This window comes from Sarcophilus harrisii, chromosome 3 (genome assembly GCF_902635505.1).
Source record: "Sarcophilus harrisii chromosome 3, mSarHar1.11, whole genome shotgun sequence".
Taxonomy (NCBI): domain Eukaryota; kingdom Metazoa; phylum Chordata; class Mammalia; order Dasyuromorphia; family Dasyuridae; genus Sarcophilus; species Sarcophilus harrisii.
This window is the reverse complement of record NC_045428.1, coordinates 315,848,159-315,871,745: the sequence shown is the minus strand read 5'-3', so window position 1 is coordinate 315,871,745 and position 23,587 is coordinate 315,848,159. Positions and strand designations below refer to the sequence as shown.

At 35.6% G+C, this 23,587-nt stretch overlaps 1 protein-coding gene and 1 long non-coding RNA gene across 3 annotated transcripts in view; one reads left to right on the top strand and one right to left on the bottom strand.

Moving 5' to 3' along the window:
- The window catches only part of PLEKHB2 (pleckstrin homology domain containing B2), a 41,407-nt gene extending 28,404 nt beyond the window's left edge, over positions 1 to 13,003 (bottom strand). The window contains exon 1 of one of the 2 annotated variants that reach the window (XM_003763747.4): positions 12,800 to 13,003. The gene's annotated coding sequence lies outside the window, so the exon portion shown is untranslated. Of the gene's footprint in view, positions 1 to 12,784 lie in introns of both variants that reach the window. The other variant, XM_031959848.1, reaches the window with a different exon arrangement.
- Positions 12,823 to 16,418, top strand: LOC105749839. Its single transcript, XR_001120724.2, has 4 exons — positions 12,823 to 12,915; positions 13,193 to 13,357; positions 15,355 to 15,440; positions 16,310 to 16,418. It is a non-coding gene; the product is annotated as an uncharacterized LOC105749839 (long non-coding RNA).
- The last annotated feature ends 7,169 nt before the right edge of the window (positions 16,419 to 23,587 follow it).

Below are 23,587 nucleotides of genomic sequence, written 5' to 3'. Positions count from 1 at the left end.
CATGAAGAATATGAAATTATGTTTAGAAGACTACAAATGTTTAACCTATAGTAGATTGCTTGTTGTCTAGGGAAAGGGGGAGAGAAAGGGAGAGGAAGGGAGAAAAATTCGGAACATATGGTTTTACAAAGGTGAATGTTGAAAATTATATTTGCACATATTTAGGAAAATAAAACAGTATTATAAAAAAGGATGATTTTAAGCTGTTTTTATTTTTCTCTTGTCCTCTTCTTTATAAATATTTTAATCATAACTATATTTTTTTGCCAGTTTACTGCTGTGGAACATGATGTGAAAACTTTTACTGAGAAATAAGGCCATCCATAATTCCCTGAGAGCCTTTGGGTATACATACTTTTTAAGACTCGAAAGGCAAGAAAAGAACAAACAAGATAAAAAGAAATAAGGACTGTCTTTTTTAAGCAATTATTTTGGATTAAACCCAAATGTTAATGGTGACCTAAGTGCTCACTGCTGAACAAAGAGAAGATTAAAAATTATATGAAATCTAACGTGCAGTATTTAGAAGTGAAAAATAATAAAAGATATTTTATACATGAGGTAAAGCAAGGCTCATAAATGTGACTCATAGAGCCGACTTGCCCACAGTAGAATGTTAAGAAATTTGAACCTAAGTCATATTACTTCCAATGTACCAATACACACTTTTTTGAAATGTGACAATAAAATAAAAATCTGTCTGATAAAGAGAAAATTCAGGCAAAATATCAATACAAGTAACCAACAAGTTTTTTATTACATTTCTTCCCTATACATCTCTCTATCACTTGCACAGGTGTAGCTGTGGACACTATCTTCTAGTGTCCACCAAAACAAAAAGGGAGACCCAAGTTGGTTCTGAAGTAGGTCTTAAGATATAGGGCAAAGTTAATATGAATTTTAAGTAATTCAATATAAGCTAAAAATGAAACTATCTCCCTCATACTCCCAACCCTATCCCAGGCCTAAAACATCTAAAGTTGAGCAAACCAAACTATCCAAAAAGAGTACTTTATATTTTAGGTAATTTACAGAATTACATGGAATAAAATATATTTACTGTATATTATTCCATGTAATCTTATAAATTACTCCACTTAATCAGAATCAATAACTCATGAAATATAGTCTGGACCAATATAGTAGCCTGGAATATTATGAACAAATTACTGACTTCTGACAATTCCATCATTAATTAAATAGGCTTAAAAACTGGGAAAGGCATTTATTTACTTCATATACATTGTAGAGAGAAAAAGAAAAGGAGAACTATAATGCAATGTGATGATGCTAAGAAGAGGGCTTAAAAAATACTCCATACAAATTTGAAAACTATTAGCTCAGCGGTTTCTACCCAACTAAAAGATCTTTTTTTCCCCCACACACAATTGGGGTTAAGTGACTTGTCCAGGGTCACACAGCTGAGGAAGTGTTAAGTGTCTGAGGTCCTTCTGACTTCAGGGCTGGTGCTCTATCTACTGTGCTACCTAACTGCCACTAAAAGAATTTTTTAAGCGACAAGCTTCCATATATTTCAATGACATACTGAAAAGAACACCGAACTTGGGAACAAAAGACTGGCAGGAGAGTCACAGAATCATACTATTTTAAAATCATAAGGGATCTCGGAGGTTCCATATTTCCACACCTCCTCTATTATTTTTTTCAAAAGACTATAAAGACTAATATAATTCACTTCCTCCCATTTGAAATGGGAGGAACCATTGTTAATATTTGGAGAGTAGGTGTTTCTTATTATTTTCTGCCCCTTTTTTCTACTATTTTTATCACCATCATCACAGAGGATTGAGTCATTTTACATGTTTTTTTTGGTTTCAAGGCTTAACTTGTCCAAAAATTACAGGACCAAATGGCCAGCCTACTACTGATTTGTCTTTCTATTCTTAGCTGAAGTGGCCACTGGAAAGCAATCTTGCCAGAACTTCCCTCGATGCTTTTCCAGCTATGGTAGCATCTGTTAGACATTAAACTCTGGTGAAATAGGCTTTAAAAACTCAGAATCATCTCACTATATCAATATGGCATGAGAATGGACTTTGTGGATGTAATAGTCTCTGTGAAATGCTAACAAAACCTTCAAATGCAAAGAAAGCCTCACAGCTCAAGTATTAGAGAGGAGCTTTTACTAGAGCATGCCAGACCTGGTATCAATAAAGTTGATACTCCTGAGCTCAAATCCAGCTCTAGAGAATTACTAGCTATGTGATTCTGGACAAGTCACTTAATCCTCTTTGCCTCAGTTTCTTCATCTGTAAACTAAGCTGGAAAAGGAAATGATAAATCCATTATCTCTGCAAGGAAAATCCCATATGTAATCATGAAGAGTCAGACATAACTGAAAAAATACTGAACAATACCAGTCTATAAACAAAAACTCAAAACATTCACCCAACTATTCAAAATATTTTAAATATCAACAAATGCTATATAGTTAAGTAATTTTAAGAGTCAAGCCCAAATGGCTTACATATACATTGCCTATAAAGCAGAGATCTTAAGTTAATAATGTCATATGCAAAATATCTGGTTTCTCTCTAAATTTCCCATTGCGCTTTGATTCTAAATACTATTCCTTGTTAGTATGAAGTAGAGCAAAAAACCAAGTTATTCAAATGTCACTGATTATAATTATTGGAGAAATCTGAAAGTCAAAAACAAATCTCCAATAACCCAAACATTAGAGAGACAAAGAATGGTTAATCAGCAAGTAGCTGGAAGAGAATAGAAATAATTATTAAGTTCATCTGGAACTTTAGTTTTTTATATAGACTCTAACCATTTCAAAATATCAAACTCCACTGTGCCTTGCACAAAAGGCAGCAGACTAAGCAGAAAGGGAAGGGAGAGGACAGAGAAGATAGAATCCAGCTTTTTTTTTTTTTTTTTTTTTGACAAAGTGGATTATTTTTCATCAACTAAAACAGCAGCAAGTTCAACTAGGTCATTATTTTTAACAGTTGACTCCCCTGCTGCTTTCAGTAGTTATACTATATTGCCAATTGATATTTTGCAGAACATTTATTAAAAAATAATTTGTTCTATAAACTATAAGACTAGTTTAGATAACCATCAGGGTATTAAAAAACCCTACAGGAAAGAGAAAGGAAGCAAATGTTACCTATAGAATGACAAGCTAATGAGTAGCAAGCTATAGATTTCAGAGGAAGAGTATCACCTGAGAGGCAAAAAGACCACTAGACTAAGAGAGCTCCCACAAGGGAGAAGGAAACATAGGAAGTGGGTGAAAATTACTTTTCCTTTTTCTTGAGAGTAGAATAACAATAATGAAAACAATGTTATATAGAACTTTCGGATTTACAAAGACTTTCATACACACATATACAGACACACATATACAACACATACATACGTTATCTTATTTTATCTGAGTATGACTACCACAGCAAAATTAATGATCCTGGCAGTTACATATTATAAAACACTGACACATATGAAAATGCTGCCATCCATAACCCTCTATTATTTCTATAATCATAATAATGCATGATTAAATAATGCAAAATTTTTGTACCATTTGCACCACGTTTTAAGAAAATGGTCAGCTACAGAGCATTAATTAATATAAACACACTCTGGCATACCTGCAAGTTTATTTCATATTCACTATTACAGATATATAGCTTTATACAGCACCAACTTAATGTTCACCAAAGACACTCATTACAAAGATGTCCTGTGCAGTGGATAGATGGAAAAGGAGTTCCAGGGGGTAGTATTGTCCTCTAAAAGTTCCTATTTACAAATAACACTATGATGACTATATTTGTCAAATTTCAGAAAATTGCAGGACTTCTTCAGACCCATAACCAGTTAAAAAAAAATTCTACCAATTCATTCAAAAATAAAACAAAACAAATAGATGAAAAATACCAAACGTCCAGAATCTAATGTGCAAATGGCCAGTATATCAAATATATGTTTTCCCTAGGACAAGTACTTCAGGTGATCAACAAACTAGGCTCTACAGTGAAAAAGAAAGTGATGGCAGGCTGTGTCTCATTTGGGAAACTGCACAGTATGCTGTGCATTCCCAATTGTTCTTTGACACAAACCCATCTTTTAACAGCAGGATTCTCTTAAGGGTGTTCTATAGTTTACAAACATACAAATTAACATGATCTACGTTGCATTTTTATTTATTTTGTTAAACATTTCCCATTACATTTTACCTGGTTCTGAGTTTGGCAATTCTTTTGTACACTGAAATTCCTGATAATTCAAAGTTGTAGGTGACCAGAGTACAATAAGGGAAATGGAGGGATGCATGTGGACAAGCATAAAACAGACAACAGAGTGATAAGAGTGCTGGTTTGGGGATTCAGGAAGACTGGATGGAAATTCTGTCTTTTTGGACACTTAACTGACTGCGTGAAAATAGGCAAATTATTTAAAACTTTTAGATCTCAAATTTTTCAACCATAAGATATAAATAACATTTATTTCATATGGTCATTGTGAAGATCAAATGCTTACAGAACGATATAAATGTTAAGTATTATAATTATTATGACACTGAAGCATATTCTAAAGATTGAAGAAATGAATAGATGGATGAAAAGGCTTTTATCAACAACTTACTATGTCCCCAATATTGTGCAACTAACAAGTATGACAGTCTCTGCTCTCAAATAGCTTTCATTCTAATAACATAAGGACCAAAATATATACATTTAAACTACAACCCAGAAAAGATGGAAAGACCTATTGATTCTTTTATAGCCACAGACAAGAAAAGCAAGGGATTACCATCTAAGAATTATATAACTAGAAAAAATGGGCTGGTATGCCATGAGAGATGCCCAGGAGAGACAGCTCAATTACTAACCTGGTATCTAGCAAATGTAAAAAGGTCTAGATCACAGGTATTAACCTTTTCTGTCTTGGGGACTACACTTTTAGCAATCTGGTAAAAACTATGGACCCCTTTTTCACAATAATACTTTTAAATGCATATAATTTAGGAAACCAATTTTACTGAAAGAGTAATCAAGTTGATTTTTAAAAACAAGTTCACAGATTACAGGTTAAAAATGCCTGATAGAGGAAGGCTCCTGAAGAACTTACAAAATAACATAGACAAGAATTATAGAAATTGAGGTAGCTAGGTAGCACAGTGGATAAGAGTACCAGCCCTGAAGTCAATATAACCTGAGTTCAAATTTGATATCAGACACTTAGCTATGTGACTGAGCAAATCACTTAACCCCAACTGCCTTAGGGGGAAAAAAAAAAGAATTTTCTAAGTTTTATTCTCTGAGAATTGCTTTGAAGCTTCTTAAATTTTTTTTCCTAACATTAAGCTATTTACATTCTGCTTCTTTATCTGTTCATCTAGGTTTTTTCTATTTTCATAACTATTCATCAAGTTCATTTAAGTTATCAGTTTTGCAAAAATAGTGGGGGGAAAAAACTACCAAATTCTTTAACAAAGAAAACTATAAGAGCAGTATTTTCTTTTTTTTTTTTTAATTAAACCTTCTTATTTTCAAAACATTTCAAAAACATTTAATTTTTCAACAATGACCCTTGCAAAATCTTGCATTCCAATTTCTCCTCTTCCCTAAATGGCAAGTAATCCAATATATGTTAAACATGATAAAAAAAATATATGTTAAATTCAATATATGCATATATATTTATACAATTATCTTGCTGTACAAGAAAAATCAGATCAAAAAGGAAAAAAAATGAGAAAGAAAATAAAATGCAAACACACAACAAAGTGAAAATGCTATTCACTTTGAGATTCCAATTCATACTGAGTAGTGGGAGAACTGTCAAACTAATGCACTGTCTACAGTTATGAAGTAATCTAACCATTATGAAAGGTAATTTGGAATTCAACCGACAAAGAAATAAGACTATGCAAATGTCTTTTATCCAGAGAAAAAAGACAGGAGGAAAGAAGTCGCATATTATAAAATGATTATCAATACTACAGCTTGTAGCAAAGAACTGGAAACAAAGGGAGTGCCTCACAATAAAGGATAGCTAAATAAATCAAGATACACAAATGTAATGGAATGTTATTACTCCATAAATTATAAAAGGGACAGAAAACTTAATTTGAACAGACAGAATGAATGAAGTAAGAAGAATCAAGAAAACAATGTAGCTAATGACTACAGTCACTGACATTACAGTCACAAAAAGAAAATTCTGAAAAACTTAGGAACTCTGTTCAATGCAAAGAACAATCATGACACCAAAGACTGATGAAGAAGCATGCTTCCCACTACTCTGTAGATTACAGATTATAAATGCAGAATGAAACATGCATTATACTGACATAATGCATGATTTTGTTTTGTTTGATAATACTGATTTGTCACAAAAGAGAGTTTTTATTTGGTGGGATTACTATAAAAGAGTAATGATAATGATGCAAAAAAAAAAAAAAAGAATGGATGAAACACTTTAAAAATGCACAGAAGTAAGCAGAAACATTCAGATGTAACACAGACAAGCGGGACAGTACTTATCTTATTAAATCTTATACTCAAAACAATACTACATAACAGATTCAAGGTTTCAATTAAAAAATCTTATTTTCTGCTCTTCATATGCAAAAAATGCTCCCATGTTGATGTTTGTCAAATTGATTAAAAATAAAATTGTTGGTTTAGAGGGTTTTTTAATTAAAGGGAAAAAAAGATACTGAGGGGAAAATATGAGCAAAGCCTTAAGACTGGAAAACACAGGCAGTCAGATTATGGAAGTTGTGAATATCTACCAGAAGAGTTTAGCCTTTTCCTGTTTCGCAAAAAATTTTGAAACCATTACTTACAAACACTTAGGAAAGGTAAATAACAAAGTCACAGTGATCCAACAACAGGGGGCAAGACTGTCAATTAACAAGCATTTATTAAGCACTTACTATTCACAGGCATATTGCTAAGCACAGAGAATAAAAAAAAAGACAAAAGAGCCCAATTCTCAAAAAACATACATTATAATGGAAGAGACAACATGTAAATAACTAAATACAAAAAAGCCACAAGGGTAAGAAAAAAAAAAATAGTCTGAAAGGGGAAGGCATTAGAAGGTCACCCAATTAGCAAAAGTCTCAGCAGGTAAAACTTGAGCTGAACTTTCAGAGAATGCTATAGTGCCTTAAGTAATGATGCAAAGGGAAAGTTTAAGAGAAACCTAGAAAGATTTCTACAAAACTAAAACAAAGTAAAAGGGAGCAGAACAATTCAGAAAATAACAAAAGCAGTTTGAAGACAATTCTCAAAAGTCTATTTTAAAGAACTGATCTGATCAAAGCAAGGATCAACCTGAATTTCAAAGGATGTCTCGGCTATCTACCTCCAGACAGCTGAGATAATGTACTTAAGATGCAAAATAAGACTCAAACTTTAGGGCATGGTCAATGGAACAAATTTGGTTTTTTTGCTTGACTATCCTTATATTTGATACGGATTTGGTGGGGTGTTTTTTTCCCCTTCAAATGGGATTAATGAAAAAGTATGAAAAAAATGCTTAATTGAAAAATGAATGAAAATTTTAAAAAAAGAAAACTAACTTGGAAGTAGAGTGGAAGAGGGACTGGAATGAGAAGAGACTTGAGGTAAGACTAGTCATAAATCTAAAACAGAAGTGATGAAGGATTGAACTAGAGTTGTACCTGAGTAAAGAAAATGGAGCAGACAAGAAATGTTGTGCAGGTAGAAATGATAAAATGTATTTGGCAGTCCCTAGATATGTAGGATAAGTGGGCTGAAAATTATGCCAAGGTTGGAAGCCTAGAATGACTAGGACTGTAAGGATGCCACAAAAGTAACAGCAGTCTGGATGAGGGGGAAGGTTTAAGTGAAAAGAACCCAAGTTCTGTTTTGCCATGAAGATATTATGTTTGCAAGACATCTGGTTCAAGATGTCCAAGTGAAACTAGAAATGTGTAATTAGAATTCCTCAAAGAGATTAATTAGGTTGTTATTTTTTGATCTCAGAATTATCTGCAGAGATGGGCTTGAACCCAAAGCAAGTGAAATAGTAAAAAGAAAAAAAAGAAAAGAAACCAAGGTCAGAGCTCTGGGGAACACCCATAGGTAAAGGACATGAGCTAGCTGTATAAAAAACAGAGGAGAATAAGAAAGAGCAGTCAAACAAATAGGTCAACAAAGAGAGCAATTATCATGAAAAAGCAGAGGAAAGAATAAAAGATGGCTGCTGCAAAGAAGTCAAGGATCAGTTCTAAGAAAGGATCTTTTGATTCAGAAATCAAAAGATCATTGATAAGTTTGGTGAGACTGAAGAAGGCTTAGAACTCTGGGAGATGACTAAAAACCATTACATTGAATTCCCAATCCCTATATTTATGCACACCTGCATTTTTGATTTCCTTCACAAGCTAATTGTACAATAATTCAGTCTGATTCTTTTTGTACAGCAAAATAACGGTTTGGTCATGTATACTTATTGTGTATCTAAGTTATATTTTAATATATTTAACATCTACTGGTCATCCTGCCATTTAAGGGAGGGGGGGGGTAAGAGGTGAAAAATTGGAACAAGAGGTTTGGCAATTGTTAATGCTGTAAAGTTACCCATGTATATATCCTGTAAATAAAAGGCTATTAAATAAAAAAAAAAAAAAGAAAGAAAAGAAAAAAAAAAAAAGAAAAATGGCATTAATCAAGATAAATTAAAAAAAAAAAAAAAGAAGTAGAGGCACCCAGGGGATGAATGGATCAAATAAGGTTTTTTTCAGAATGGAGGGACACTGTCCTATATCTCTCTCTCTCTTCCCTTTCCTATGAGAGTCCCATGACTTTTGAGAAGGCCATCATCTATAGCAAGTGCTTCCACTTCCTTTCCTCTTTTTTTTTCTTTTTTTTTTTTTTGCTGAGGAAATTGGGATTAAGTGACTTACCCAGGATCACACAGCTAGGAATTGTTAAGTGCCTGAAGCCGCACTTGAACTCAGGTCCTCCTGACTTCAGGGCTCCTGCTCTATCCACTGCACCACTTAGCTGCCCCCCTTTCCTCATTCTTATTAACTTTGCAATCTGGCTTCTGGGGCAAGTAGATAGTTCAGTGAATAGAGAGAGCACCAGGCCTAGAGTCAGGAAAAAGACATCTTCCTGAATTCAAATCCAGACTCAAACATTTATTATTGATTTACGGGGCAAATCATCTAATTCTGTTTGTTTCAGTTTTCAATGGCAAACCACTCGGAGAAAACCTCAAATAGAATTACACAGACACAATTGATCAACATTCAACTAAATCTGCACATTCTAAAGCTCATCTTGAACTTCACACCATTTTAAGTGTCAATCACCCTCTTCTCCTAGATCTTCCTAAACCACAGGTCTGTCCATGTTACCTCCCCCATTCAATAAACTCCAAGGGCCCCTTAGACTTTTAAAGCCCTTCATAACCTGGCTCCTTCCCATCTCTCCTCTATGTACCACAATCTAGTGTTGTAGACCTCTCTGCTGTTCCTTCTACGTCAAATTCCATCTCTTTACCGAGACAAGACTGAAAGATAACCGGGTAACATGAGATGGAGGTCAGGGAGGGAAGTTTTCCTAAAATGGCTTCAATTTTTTCAGTGAAAAGTAAGGTGAGGTCCTTTGACAAAAAGGTGGAGAAGGGGTTAGAGACTTGAGGACCAAGAAGGACTGAAACTATTAAAAATTAGGATAGTAAATCAACTTAAGAATCCAATATTTGCCTAACTTTTATGAGGACCAAGATTGAGTTACATGCCATAAAATTGTAGTCTGACTAATTAGCAATTTTCTGATTACTTCTAGCTCTATACATAAATAGAAGCAAATACAGCAAACAGTGGAAGCCACACCAGGGTTGGAGCAACAGGACAAGGAAGCAAAGGAATCTAGAGTGTAATAGAGTAGAAAGCTGAGAAGATTTCCACCAAAGGAATTAAAATAGAGAAGGAAAGAGAGTGCAGCCAATGTAGATCTGGGAAAGAATGGGGATAGGAAAATATGACCAGTACAAGAAAAGGTGGTAAGGGAAGCACCACCCTGGGAAAGAAACATAGTTAACTAATACCTTTTACTAATCATAGTGCATTCTATTGTCTTCCAGAAAACCATTCTAGTATTTTAAAAAATTTATAGTATAATCCTTTGATCTCAGTGGAACTTGACCTTTTCTATAAAATGAAGGGGCTTTGTCACACTGCTTTTGAGATTCCTTCTAGAACGCTGATCCCAAAAAAGTAGAGTATATCTCATGAAAAGTGATTTTCTAAATTTCTCATTATCTTTCACAAATAGTGGGGATGATAGGGAATGAACATAACTATCTGTCAAATCAGGAAATTGAACTAGTTAATTTTTAAGGGTTCTTTCATCTCTAAAATTCTTTGTCTTCTTAAAAATGGTTCCACTATGAATACAAAAGGAGAGAACAGTTTGCAAAGTGATATTCTTCAGGTTAATATTTTAACACCATATGTTTGATGAGGTAATCTAAGCTGATTAGACATTATTATTCCATTTTTCAAAAAAATCAAAGTTTTAGCTTGTTTTCTTTTCAAAGAATGAAATCATATTCATCAAACTATAGCAAACCCTAGACCGTAGTTTCAAAACACAGAAAGCCTTAAAAAAGTAGCAACTTCCGCTTCCCTATTTTTCTAAAAAAGGCTGCTATAAAAAGCACTAATCATTTAGCACCCAATTTACAATTCTGCCAGTAACCAGAAAATTTAGGTCACACTCCTCCCCCCAAAAAAGTGAAATATTACTTAACATACCTAAAAAAAATGTAAGTATGTTGGGAAAATCACATCACATTATTGCTTTTTTTCTCGGGGGGAGGAGGATCCCGTAAGAAAACGCATTGCTTCCATCGCACAAAATTTCCAAAGAAGTGAGATTAAAAGGAATTTTCCAAAGGTAAAAAATGACAAATATTGACTATTCAAAAAAATATTCAATAATATTAAAAAGCACACTGAGGGAAGGATACATCAATTCATTGATACAATTAATAATTACAATAATTAATAAAATAACTAAGGGAAAAAATGTAAAAAAGACAAGAAAATAGGTTCTGACTTTTCAGAATTGAAGTATTCTTCCATTTTAAATTTGAGGGAAAATTAGGATGGCCCAGTGCCTCTAAACAGTCATTTTTCTAGTCATTTTCTACTTTGTGAAACAAATTATTGTTCCATTACTTAACGCAATTCTTTTTTTTTGGTAACAATCTTTTACATTCTTGTTGAAAAATCTCACTATCGAAAGGTTTCAATTTTTTTTCCTTGCTGAAAAGTTTTCAAACCAAACCCTCCTCCTCTTGTCTTCAATACCAAAAGTGTCATTTCTGCCAAGGGCGGCCGCGTGTAACCCTTATAAAAAGCAACCTGATTTATTATGCCACAATTTAACCTATCACAATATATACTCAAGGAAGTTATTTTCTTGGTTCCGTAACTCAAGCATCGCTCTGAGGGAAAGCTTTTTCCATCGATTGCTCAAGTGTAACTGCAGGGGGAGACAAACGGCCCTGAAAACTTGTCCTCCAGGTCTGCGCCCGCTTCCAGGCAGCCCAGGGCAACTCCCCCCCCAGACACAGAGATTACAAAACGAGGGGTTGGGCCCCGGTGACCTGGTTCTCTCCACCCTCGGCTTTCCTCGCAGATAACGAACCCGGTCAGGTGACACGGACCGAAATCCCCAATCCCGGATCTCAGTCCTTATCAGAGTCTACCCCGATAGAAGATCGGAGGAGGGGCAGCAGAAACCTGTTTCTGCTAAATAAAACGGAAGCGAGATGAGTATGGGAAGAAGTTAAAGTTATGTTTGGGGCAAGAAGGAAGCAAAGGCTCACAGGGCCCAACGCATCGTGACAGGCGGGTTGATACAGTGCGCGGGGCGGTCATTTAGAGCCAGCAAAAGTGACGGACTGGGAGGGGAAGCAGACCGGGCGCGGATTGAGACATCTTTGGACAAGGCAAACGCGAATCTACTTGGCTTGACCGTTTGTTAGTCAGCAAGGGATTTTTCCTTCTTTCTCAACGGGGGAGGGAGGAGGAAGAGACTACGTATTTCACTCAAACGTAAAAAATATAAATATTACCAGGGATTAAGAAAAATAAAATTTAATTGAAATAAGACCCAAATCGACGGGGTGGGACCAAAAGAGACTAAAGGAAAGTCTTAGAGGTGGAGAAAATGAAAAGATGGGACTGGACAGAGACGGAACCCAAACACAAGATTGGGGTGGTCAGAAGGAGCTAGAGATGGGCGGGGCGGGGGGGGGGAGGATGCGGACCGAGACAGAAGCAGCTTGGGAGGACGGCGAAAGATGGGACAGGGTAGGGATAGAGGGTGGAGCCGCACGAGGGGCAGGGTGGGGTCAAGGGTGGCGGGAGGAGACCAAGCAGGTGCGAGCCGTGGGGGGCGGGGCGGGAGAAAACCGGGAAGTTTGAGGATGGGGATGGGGATGGGGGTGGGGGGGGATGGGAACGGTTGGGTTGAGGATAAAGGAACACGGAAGAGGTGGGGGCAGGGTACGGGAAAAAAATGGGGGCGAGGGGCAGGTAAAGAGAATGGATGAGAACATCCCGCACCTGCTGGACGAAAGCGAAGAGTGCGGACAGAAAAGGCCGGTGGGCTTGAGAGTTGGGACCCGGTCGTGAAATGGGGGATGGGACGGAGTCTGAAGTAAAAGCGAGGGGTCCCAAGGGAAAGGACTTCGCCGCCGGACCCCACGCCCCTCACACACATTCACACACCCACCACCCATAACGCACCTCTCCCAGGCTCACCTTCGGGTAACTCAACAGGCCACGAAACTCTCAAGGTGGGAGCCTAATCTGACGGACGGAACGACGGACGCACCTCCTCCGGCTCTTCCCTACGGGACACTGGGCAGATCCAGCAGGTCAGAAGTGGCCACAGAGCTACAACGTCACTCCTGCCCAGGGGCTGGGCAAGCCACGCATGCGCCGTGAAGATTTCTGGGAATTGTAGTTTGGAGGGGGGGCGCTTCTTGTTGCAATAAATAATATAAATAGCATTTATTAAGTGCTTACTGTGGACAGCGCTTTACACATATCTTATTTGAGCCTCATAACAACCCTGGAAGCCAGGTATTAGTTATTATCTTGTATTATTATCTATTATATTATTAGGGACTAATTATTATCATTATTTTGCAGTTGAGGAAGGAGGAAGAGGATAAGAACTATTACTATCCCCAATTTATAGTTGAGGAAAATAATAACAATGATAATAATTAAAACTTATTAAACACCTACTACTATGTGCCAGTCACTGCTAAATCTTTTACGGATCTCATTTAGTCTTCACCACAGCCTTGCAAGGTAAGGGCTATTATTCCCATTTAACCCTTGAGGAAAATAAAAATAGTTAGCATTTGTTGAACACCTATTATGGGTCAGGCACTGTGCACTTTACAGATATTTCATTAGCTCTTAACAATTCTGGGAGGTAAAGTATTACTACCTCCAATTTATGGTTAAGGGGAAAATAATAATGATGTGCCAGAGATAAGAGTATTGCAACCTCCAATTTATGATTAAGGGAAAAATAATAATGATGTGCCAGAGATAAGAGTATTACTACCTCCAATTTATGGTTAAGGGAAAAATAATAATGATGTGCCAGAGATAAGAGTATTACTACCTCCAATTTATGATTAAGGGAAAAATAATAATGATGTGCCAGAGATAAGAGTATTACTACCTCCAATTTATGATTAAGGGAAAAATAATAATGATGTGCCAGAGATAAGAGTATTGCAACCTCCAATTTATGATTAAGGGAAAAATAATAATGATGTGCCAGAGATAAGAGTATTACTACCTCCAATTTATGGTTAAGGGGAAAATAATAATGATGTGCCAGAGATAAGAGTATTGCAACCTCCAATTTATGATTAAGGGAAAAATAATAATGATGTGCCAGAGATAAGAGTATTACTACCTCCAATTTATGGTTAAGGGAAAAATAATAATGATGTGCCAGGCACTGTGCTAAGTCCTTTCAAATATCTCATTTGATCCTTACAACTTTAAGGTTTGAAAAGCCTTTACAATTATTATCTTACTTGATCCTCATCACTTTGGAAGGTAGATGCTCTTATCTTCATTTTACAGAAAAGGAAATTGAGGCAGACAGATACTAACAGTATCTAACTAGCATCTTAATGAATTAAGGGATAAGGACTGGGTTTATGTTTTTGTTTTTTTGTTTTTGATAAAGGGAACAGCTCAGTAAGGAAACTCCTACTGCCAAAGCTAAGGAGCACTTTCTCTTAAAAAAATATCCTTAGGTAACGCATAAAGCCAGAAACAGAGATAGCACCTGACTTTAAGACCAGCTTTCTTTGCACTATTTCTTTTTGCCCCTTTAACTTAACAGATATTTATTAAACAAACTGCTAATTTATTTTAGACATTGGGGGGATAATTTAGATATGGTACCTGCCATTAGTTTCTATTCCTTTCTAGAGGTATAGATATGAATGTTTATTATGTACAGTGCTCTGTTTTCTGTAGACTGTATGGGGCTTAGCAAAAGTATAAGAATGATTTCTGCTGTCAAGGGATTTATAATTTAGTTTATAGTGGAAGGAGTCTTTTTCTCCAAGAATCTAGAGACCTGATTTATGGTCCCAAGCTTATCCACTAATTCATTGGGAGGAGAGGGGCTGGGAGCAAGTCACACAAACTCCCTAAATTTCCATTTCGACAGGGTATGTAACAATGCCTTCCTATCTCACCACAATGTTAGAAGGATCAAATGTAATAATGGGGAAAAATACTTTACAAAGTTGAAACTTACTATAAAAGAATTATTTTAGAATCATCTTCTGTTCCATAAATTAGGATATTTTGATAAAATGACTCACTTTAGCTCTCCTGGTGCGTTTTTGATGGTTGTTACTATTGTTGATTTGTACCTAAGATTAAATTGCAGAACAAAATTCCCAAAGTGATAGGCAGCTTCTCTGTAACTTAAGTGTTAGATCAAGGATTTTTAATTCATTATCATCTTTGGCAGCCTGGTGAAGCCTAAGGACTTTTTCTCAGAATTATGTCTTTTAAAGGCAGACAATGAAATATATAAAATTACAAAAGAAACCAATTGGATCAAAATAGTTATTAAAACTTTTTAAGTTAAAGATCCCAGGTTAAGTAAAGTGCCTGGAGCACTAAGAGCTTGACTGCTCAGAACTCAGGATGAGGTGTGATTCTCTTTAGTGCGATTTCCTAAATAAACAATAGGATTTTGTCAGAATTTCTGAGCTATTTTCAGTTATTCCTAGCTGATCTTTTTCTTCTTTTAAACTATTTAGGTCTCTTTTGCCATTTTACCTGACCACCATATAGGCTACAAACTTTCCACCAGTAGCTTCTGGGGTTGTACCTAGAAGCTAGGCAGGTAAGTACAAATCCCACTGTGCTCTCTCCCACAATGTGATACAAGTAAAAGCAAAGGACCCTGACAAATTAGAGATACCAGAAGAAGGATACCAGGATGTTAAAGCCTTTATATCAATACAACTTCTAGGGATAGAAAATGGAGGTATTTACCCTGCCAAAAAAAAAAAAAAGATAAAAAGAGGACATTATAACTATTTTGAAATATTCCCAAGGGTTATCAAATAGAAAATATATTAAACTTGCACTTGATTCCAAAGAGCAGAACTAGAAGCAAAGGATAATAAAAATATGGTTCCCCCCGCAGACTGGATCATGTCACAGATTTTAAACTGGGATACAGGGATATATTTTAAAAGATCTGGAATCTAGAAAGTCCTATATTGTCTCCAAGAAAACTCTGATCTCTACCTTAAAGTACAGTAGAATTAACATTTCTGGGAGATCACTCCTTCCCTCACCAAATTGAGTTCAGAATAAAATCCTTTCTCTAATCATTATAGAGGAGATGTAGTTCCTTTCCAGAATCAAGAGTAATAATCAATTTATTTTCCATCAGGTTAGTTCTCTCACAACAAATTCTTGTTTCACAAAGGAAAATCACAGATAGCTAGCAGACATTTATCTAAGGAAGCAGTAAAGCAGAACTCAAGACTAGAGTAAACAAGACAATACATAAGAATAAATTGTTCTTGAAATCAGGAGCATGACAAAATTTTAGTCTAACCAAGAAGAGATGCCTTTTTTCAACAATGTCTGGGTTCACAAGCATTAGGAATCAAGAGACTTGTGGGTCAGTTTTAGCTCAAGAAACTCCATTTAGCCATTCAGAATTTTCTTGCTCATCTTCTATAAAATTCCATTTTTCAGCTTTTTTAAGTCCTGTCTTTTAAGAATGCATCATCATCTGAGTGAAATGAGCAGGACCAGGAGATCATTATATACTTCAACAACAATATTCTGATGGATGTGCCCCTCTTCAACGATGAAATGAACCAAATCAGTTGCAATAGAGCAGTAATAAAATGAACCAGCTACACCCAGCAAAAGAACGCTGGGAAATGAGTATGAATTCCCTACATAGAATTCCCAATCCCTCTATTTTTGTCTGCCTGCATTTTTGATTTCCTTCACAGGTTAATTGTACACTATTTCAAAGTCTGATTCTTTTTGTACAGCAAAATAACTGTATGGACATATATCCATATATTGTATTTAACATATACTTTAACATATTTAACATGTATTGGTCAACCTGCCATGTAGGGGAGGGGGTGGGGGGAAGAAGGGGAAAAATTGGAACAAAAGATTTTGCAATGGTCAATGCTGAAAAATTACCTATGCATATATCTTGTAAATAAAAAGCTATAATAATAAAAAAATTAAAAAAAAAAAAAGAATACAGCATCACTGTGTGGGACACAGAAGACCCCTACCCAAAATGACTATTCAGAGATCACTCAAAGTAGAAAGCAGAAAAGGGAATGTAGGTAGTTACCACTTTAAGTTTGAATCCACTCTCCCCAGGGAACAAGGCAGTAGAGGAGTGTAGACTCCTGAATTGATTTCAATAGAGTAAACATTGCAGTAAAAAGAATGCTGTGTTGGATTCAGAGAGCCTGCATTCAAATCTCAGTTTATGCTGGGTACCAGTAGGTTACTGATACCTCCATGTGGTGCAGGAGAGCTGTAGTCTTAAGTAAAGCATCATTATTTCACAACATCCTTTTGGTCCCCATAATCCCATAGAGAGAGAGGACTGTTAACTGAGATTACTGTGACCAGGCCTTTGTCTTTGCTTCACACCTTGGGTGTTTGGTGGTAGAGGAATGAGTAATTACTGACTTTAGAGAGTGTAATGGCAGGCAGGCAGCTCTCAATGGTGATGGAGATTGGAATAAATGTTGCTTCTGCAGAAGGGAAAGGCAGCTACAAGGATCATGTATTAATCCCAATTCACTGGAGGTATTGAGAGGAAACGCTGAACTATGACCTTCAACCTAAGGGGTTAGGCAAGAATTGGATATGTACAGAGAGCTTGCTGCATATTGATTTTAAAAACTAAAAATTTTATGTGTATGTATGTCTATGGAGAGTTACATTTTGTTTTATATATATAACATGTAACATAATTATATTATATATATAATACATATTATACAGATAGTTTTATTGTAATGTATAATATTTAATTATATTATAATAATGTATAATATAATGATAAATTATTCTAATAATGATTAAAATATATTTATTGATTTTGTTAAGCTTTTCCCAATTACATTCTATTGTGGTTCAGTCAGTGGGTGAGCCATTAAGTTTGACACCTCTAATTTATACTTTTGCATAAAAGAATAAGAGGAACAGAGAATACAAGGGAAATCCAGAGGGAAAACATAGAAAAAGAAGTTACAAAATAACTTGACAATTTTCATAGTTTAACTAAGGACTGGCCTTACTTGCAAAAAGTAATGGATTCTATGGCTCAGTATCAGCCTCATAGAAAGAATCAGAGCAAGGGAAGATGATAGATTTATAAAAAGCAGAAGGTTTCCTGAAGATTCAGATTGGAATAGGAAAAATGGTATTTACCTATTGACAACATTCGGGATAAAAGATTGAAAAGTTAATGATAAGATTAACTTTATTTTATTATTTTTTTTTAATAATTATAACTTTTTATTGACAGAACCCATGCCAGGGTAATTTTTTAACAACATTATCCTTTCCACTCACTTCTGTTCCAATTTTTCCCCTCCCTCCCTCCACCCTCTCCCCCAGATGGCAAGCAGTCCTATACATGTTAAATATGCCACAGTATATCCTAGATACAATATATGTGTGCAGAACCAAACAGGTCTCTTGTTGCACAGGAAGAATTGGATTCAGAAGGTATAAATAACCCAGGAAGAAAAACAAAAATGCAAGCAGTTTACATTCATTTCCCAGTGTTCTTTCTTTGGGTGCAGCTGCTTCTGTACATCATTGATCAATTGAAACTGAGTTAGATCTTCTCTTTGTCAAAGAAATCCACTTCCATGATAATACATCGTCATACAGTATCATTGTTGAAGTGTATAATGATCTCCTGGTTCTGCTCATTTCACTTAGCATCAGTTCATGTAAGTCTCTCCAAGCCTCTCTGTACTCATCCTGCTGGTCATTTCTTACAGAACAATAATATTCCATAACATTCATATACCACAATTTACCCAACCATTCTCCAATTGATGGGCATCCATTCAGTTTCCAGTTTCTAGCCACTCCAAACAGAGCTGCCACAAATATTTTGGCACATACAGGTCCCTTTCCCTTCTTTAGTATTTCTTTGGGGTATAAGCCCAGTAGTAGCCCTGCTGGATCAAAAGGTATGCACAGTTTGATAACTTTTTGGGCATAATTCCAGATTGCTCTCCAGAATGGTTGGATTTGTTCACAACCCCACCAACAATGCATCAGTGTCCCAGTTTTCCCGCATCCTCTGCAACATTCATCATTATTTTTTCCTGTCATCTTAGCCAATCTGACAGGTGTGTAGTGGTATCTCAGAGTTGTCTTAATCTGCATTTCTCTGATCAATAGTGATTTGGAACACTCATATGAGTGGAAATAGTTTCAATTTCATCATCTGAAAATTGTCTGTTCATATCCTTTGACCATTTATCAATTGGAGAATGGCTTGATTTCTTATAAATTAGAGTCAATTCTCTATATATTTTGGAAATGAGGCCTTTATCAGAAACTTTAACTGTGAAGATGTTTTCCCAGTTTGTTGTTTCCCTTCTAATCTTGTTTGCATTAGTTTTGTTTGTACAAAGGCTTTTTAATTTGATGTAATCAAAATTTTCTATTTTGTGGTCAATAATGGTCTCTAGTTCATCTTTGGTCACAAATTTCTTCCTCCTCCACAAGTCTGAGAGATAAACTATCCTATGTTTCTTCCTTTTCCACAAGTCTGAGAGATAAACTATCCTATGTTCCTTTAATCTATTTATAATCTCGTTAAGATTAACTTTAAACAAAGAAAGCCTCCCCCCAGTTGTTTTCCAAAAGCCCAAAGTGTAGATACTTAAATAAATTGAACTCGGAAGATTAGCAAATGTCCCTTAAGGAATGTGAACTGTACCCATGTGATATTTATCCATTCAGCCTACCCAGGCAATTACAGCTCCAGGAAGTTTGAAACACTTCACTAGTTTTATTACTGAATGAATCATCAGAAGAAAAAAAAAGTCTTTAAAATAAGGCTGGAAACAGGTAGTCGGGTTCCTGTTTTGAAGGGCCAAATCAAGAAAACAGTCTAGGCAAATGGGAAAACTGGACCCCCAAGGTTTAAGATATCAAAACACTTAGATGATACCTCAATTATTTCTCTTAAGAGAAGGAAGAAAAAAAAGGAAGAAGAGAGGAAGGGAAAAAATAAATATTCAGTATCAACTATGTTCCAGCAACTAGTGCAAAACACTTTACAAATAGTATCTCATTTGATCCTCAAAACCCAGAAGGTAAGTGATTTGTTGAGACTCACATAGCTAGTCAAATACCTGAGTTGGATTTAAATGTAAGACTTACTGGATCTAGGACTAGTATCCAATCCACTATGCCATCTAACTATCTAAAAGATCAATTCCTACATCAGATTGATAGAATATTTGAGTTTGAAGGGATAGCCCCCTCCAAAAGCATACCATCTTTTTCATCCATACCATTTAATTCAATCAGTGCCAAAAAGAGATCCCTATTAGAAGTAGTCATCCAGCCCCTGCTTAAATATCTCCATGTAAGTAGAACCTACTATCTCTCATGGCCTATTCCTCTTTTAGACAGATTTAATTATTAGGAAGATTTTTTTCCTGATAGTAATTATAAATTATATAAGTAGTTATTACCTAACCTCAACCTCCAGTATAATACAGAACAAAGTATTTCAAAAACTTGTGGACATTTATCATGTGCTCCCTGAGTCATATCCCTAGTTCCTCCAATATTTATTCATGTTATGTGGATTTAAAGCCTTTTGTCATCTTGAGTTTTTGTTTTTTTTTTTTTTTGGCTGCCACATCACAATTTATATCGAGTTTGCAAACTGTTAAGATCTCAAGAACTCTTTCAGACAAACTATTACTTAACCATACTTTCTCCAGACTATATATGTCGGGTTTATTTTTTGAACACTAATTTAAAACCTTACATTTATTTTCATTGAATTTCATTTTATTAGATTAGGTTCAATATGTTAATCTGCCAAGATCTGTTTGGATTCTGATTCTGTTATCCCATGTATTAACTATTGCTCTCAGCTTTATGTTATCTGCAAATTTGATAAGCATGTCTTCCTAGAAGATATCTTTCTCCCTATTCTAGCCTTTTATAGTCTCTGAAACAGACCAATTAACATTTGTTTATACAATAAAGTGCTCTCTAGTTGTCAACTATGACTGGATTGTAGTTTCTTTGAAAGCAGGAATAATTTAGGTTTAGCATTATATTGAGAAGTAGCATCATGTAGTATAAAGAATACTAGATTTGGAATCAGAAACGGGAATTTCAGCTTTTCCATGTATTTGATTTGTTTCTTGGCCAGAAAGAGGTATAATGATGATGATGATGATGAAAATTGGATTTTCTGTAACACTTTAAAGTTTGTAAAGCACTGTGTGCATTTTATCTCATTTCATCCAAGATAATATACTCCACCCTTAAATTTGAAGGAATTGAGGCTCAGAATTTTAAGTGATGTACCAGGGATCACATGGCGAGTTTCTGAAGCAGAAACTGAAGCAAGGTTTTCCTTTTGCAATACTTTTCTGATAAAGTCCACTATACTAGTCACTATACCACACTGTAACACTTGTGGTTTTATAGCATCAAAGGATGTAGAGCTAGAACTTGGAAGGGACCTTAGAGGCCACCTCGTCCTACTCCCACATTGTATAGATAAGGAAACGGGGAGGATGAATTGTAAACTATGCTAAAAATGGGAGCTATTATTATTATTATTTTATTTGTAAACTATAAAGTTCTATGTCCTACAAAATAGTTTATTTCTTTTTTTCATGATTTCATACTATCTCCTATCTAAATTGTAAAATTGGGGGCAGAATCTATGCCAGGTACTCTTATAACATGTAGGATAGTTCTGGGCATCCAGGACACATTCAAAGCTTACTTGGTGATTCGTTACTGTCCATCTTGTCTCCCTCAAATAATTCAGTGGTCTACCCCAATTCCCTCCCTTCTCTGAACTATTTCACCACTTTATTCTCCACATTATTCATGTATACTTCACATATCAATGATCTTGAGTAGGAATGTGTACATCAAGAAAAGTCTAAGTTTCTGATTTTATCTTCCACTTTAGGAATGGATAATTATATATATATATATATATATATATATAAATGTTCTATTGATACTCTTTAAAATATCCCTTTCAAGTTCCAGAATCCATCCTTCCATTTCCATTTTCTACTGGTTAATCCTCTGGACTGTCCTACCTCCCTATCAGTTTCCCAGACTTCTGAGAATATTAACTTGCTCTAATTCATTTTTCAATGAGTAATATACTCCTTCCTTCTTCATACTCTCTTCATCTCAGTGATTCTGAACCCCTAGATATCACTGTATAAACCTTATTCTCTGTCCTCCCATCACCTACTCCCTTATTCTCAACCCTTACAATGTCCCACTCAAGATCTATCCACCTCTTTCAGTGTGCTCTGTTGGAATGCTTGTTTCATAGGTAATAAGCCTAATTTCATCTTAAGCCTTTTTGTTTTCCTTTCTCACTCTTTTCATCTGGCTTTTGACTCTTGGTGTTGAAGTTGTAATATTCCTTGATCCTTGATCACCATTACCATTGGAGACTGTACATCTAATGCCATTATTCAAAACCTCTTCTTTGAGGTTTACTCAATCCAAGAAAATATCCCAATAATCATATTTAACACACCTAAGCTGATTATTAAGATTGGTTTTCAAATGAAATAAAGGCTAGACATGAAAACATAGGGGGAAAAAAATAACCTTAAAATTGAACCATGTGTGGAGTTGTGAACGAATCCAACCATTCTGGAGAACAATCTGGAATTATGCCCCAAAAGTTATCAATGTGTATACCCTTTGACCCAGCAGTGTTTCTACTGGGCTTATACCCCAAAGAGATACTAAAGGGAAAGGGACCTGTATGCCAAAATGTTTGTGGCAGCCCTGTTTGTAGTGGCTATAAGCTGGAAACTGAGTGGCTGCCCATCAATTGGAGAATGGTTGGGTAAATTGTGGTATATGAATGTTATGGAATATTATTGTTCTGTAAGAAATGATCAGCAGGATGAATACAGAGAGGCTTGGAGAGACTTACATGAACTGATGCTAAGTGAAATGAGCAGGACCAGGAGATCATTATATACTTCAACAACAATACTGTATGAGGATGCATTCTAATGAAAGTGGATTTCTTTGACAGAGACCTAACTCAGTTTCAATTGATCAAGGATGGACAGAAGCAGCTACACCCAAAGAAAAAACATTGGGACATGAATGTAAACTGCATTTTTGTTTTTCTTCCCTGGTTATTTTTACTTTCTGAATCCGATTCGGGAGAATCACACAGGGATGTGCAACAAGAGAACTGTTTGGTTCTGCACACATATATTGTATCTAGGATATACTGTGGCATATTTAACATGTATAGGACTGCTTGCCATCTTGGGGAGGGGGTGGAGAGAGGGAGGAGAAAAATCGGAACAGAAGCGAGTGCAAGGGATAATGTAAAAAATTACCGTGGCATGGGTCCTGTCAATAAAAAAGTTATTATAATAAAAATAATAATAATAACTAAAAAATAAAGTTGAACTATGTGGTCCAAGGTAGCAGAGATGGAATTTAAGAATAAAGAAGTAACAGCTTCACAACATACATGACCAAAACAAGAAGCTAATGAAATGGAGATTTCCAGATTAATTTTTACCTTAGGAAAGGCCATCTGGCTGCTCCTTCTACATGACCTTAGAAGGTAGAAAGGATCACATTAGCAGACATCAAGGAACAAGCCAAATGTATCATAGTCTAAGACATGTGGATAATATAGATTCTGAGAAAAGATGAGACCCATAAGAAAGGAGGCTTTCATAGCACCTAGCAGAAACA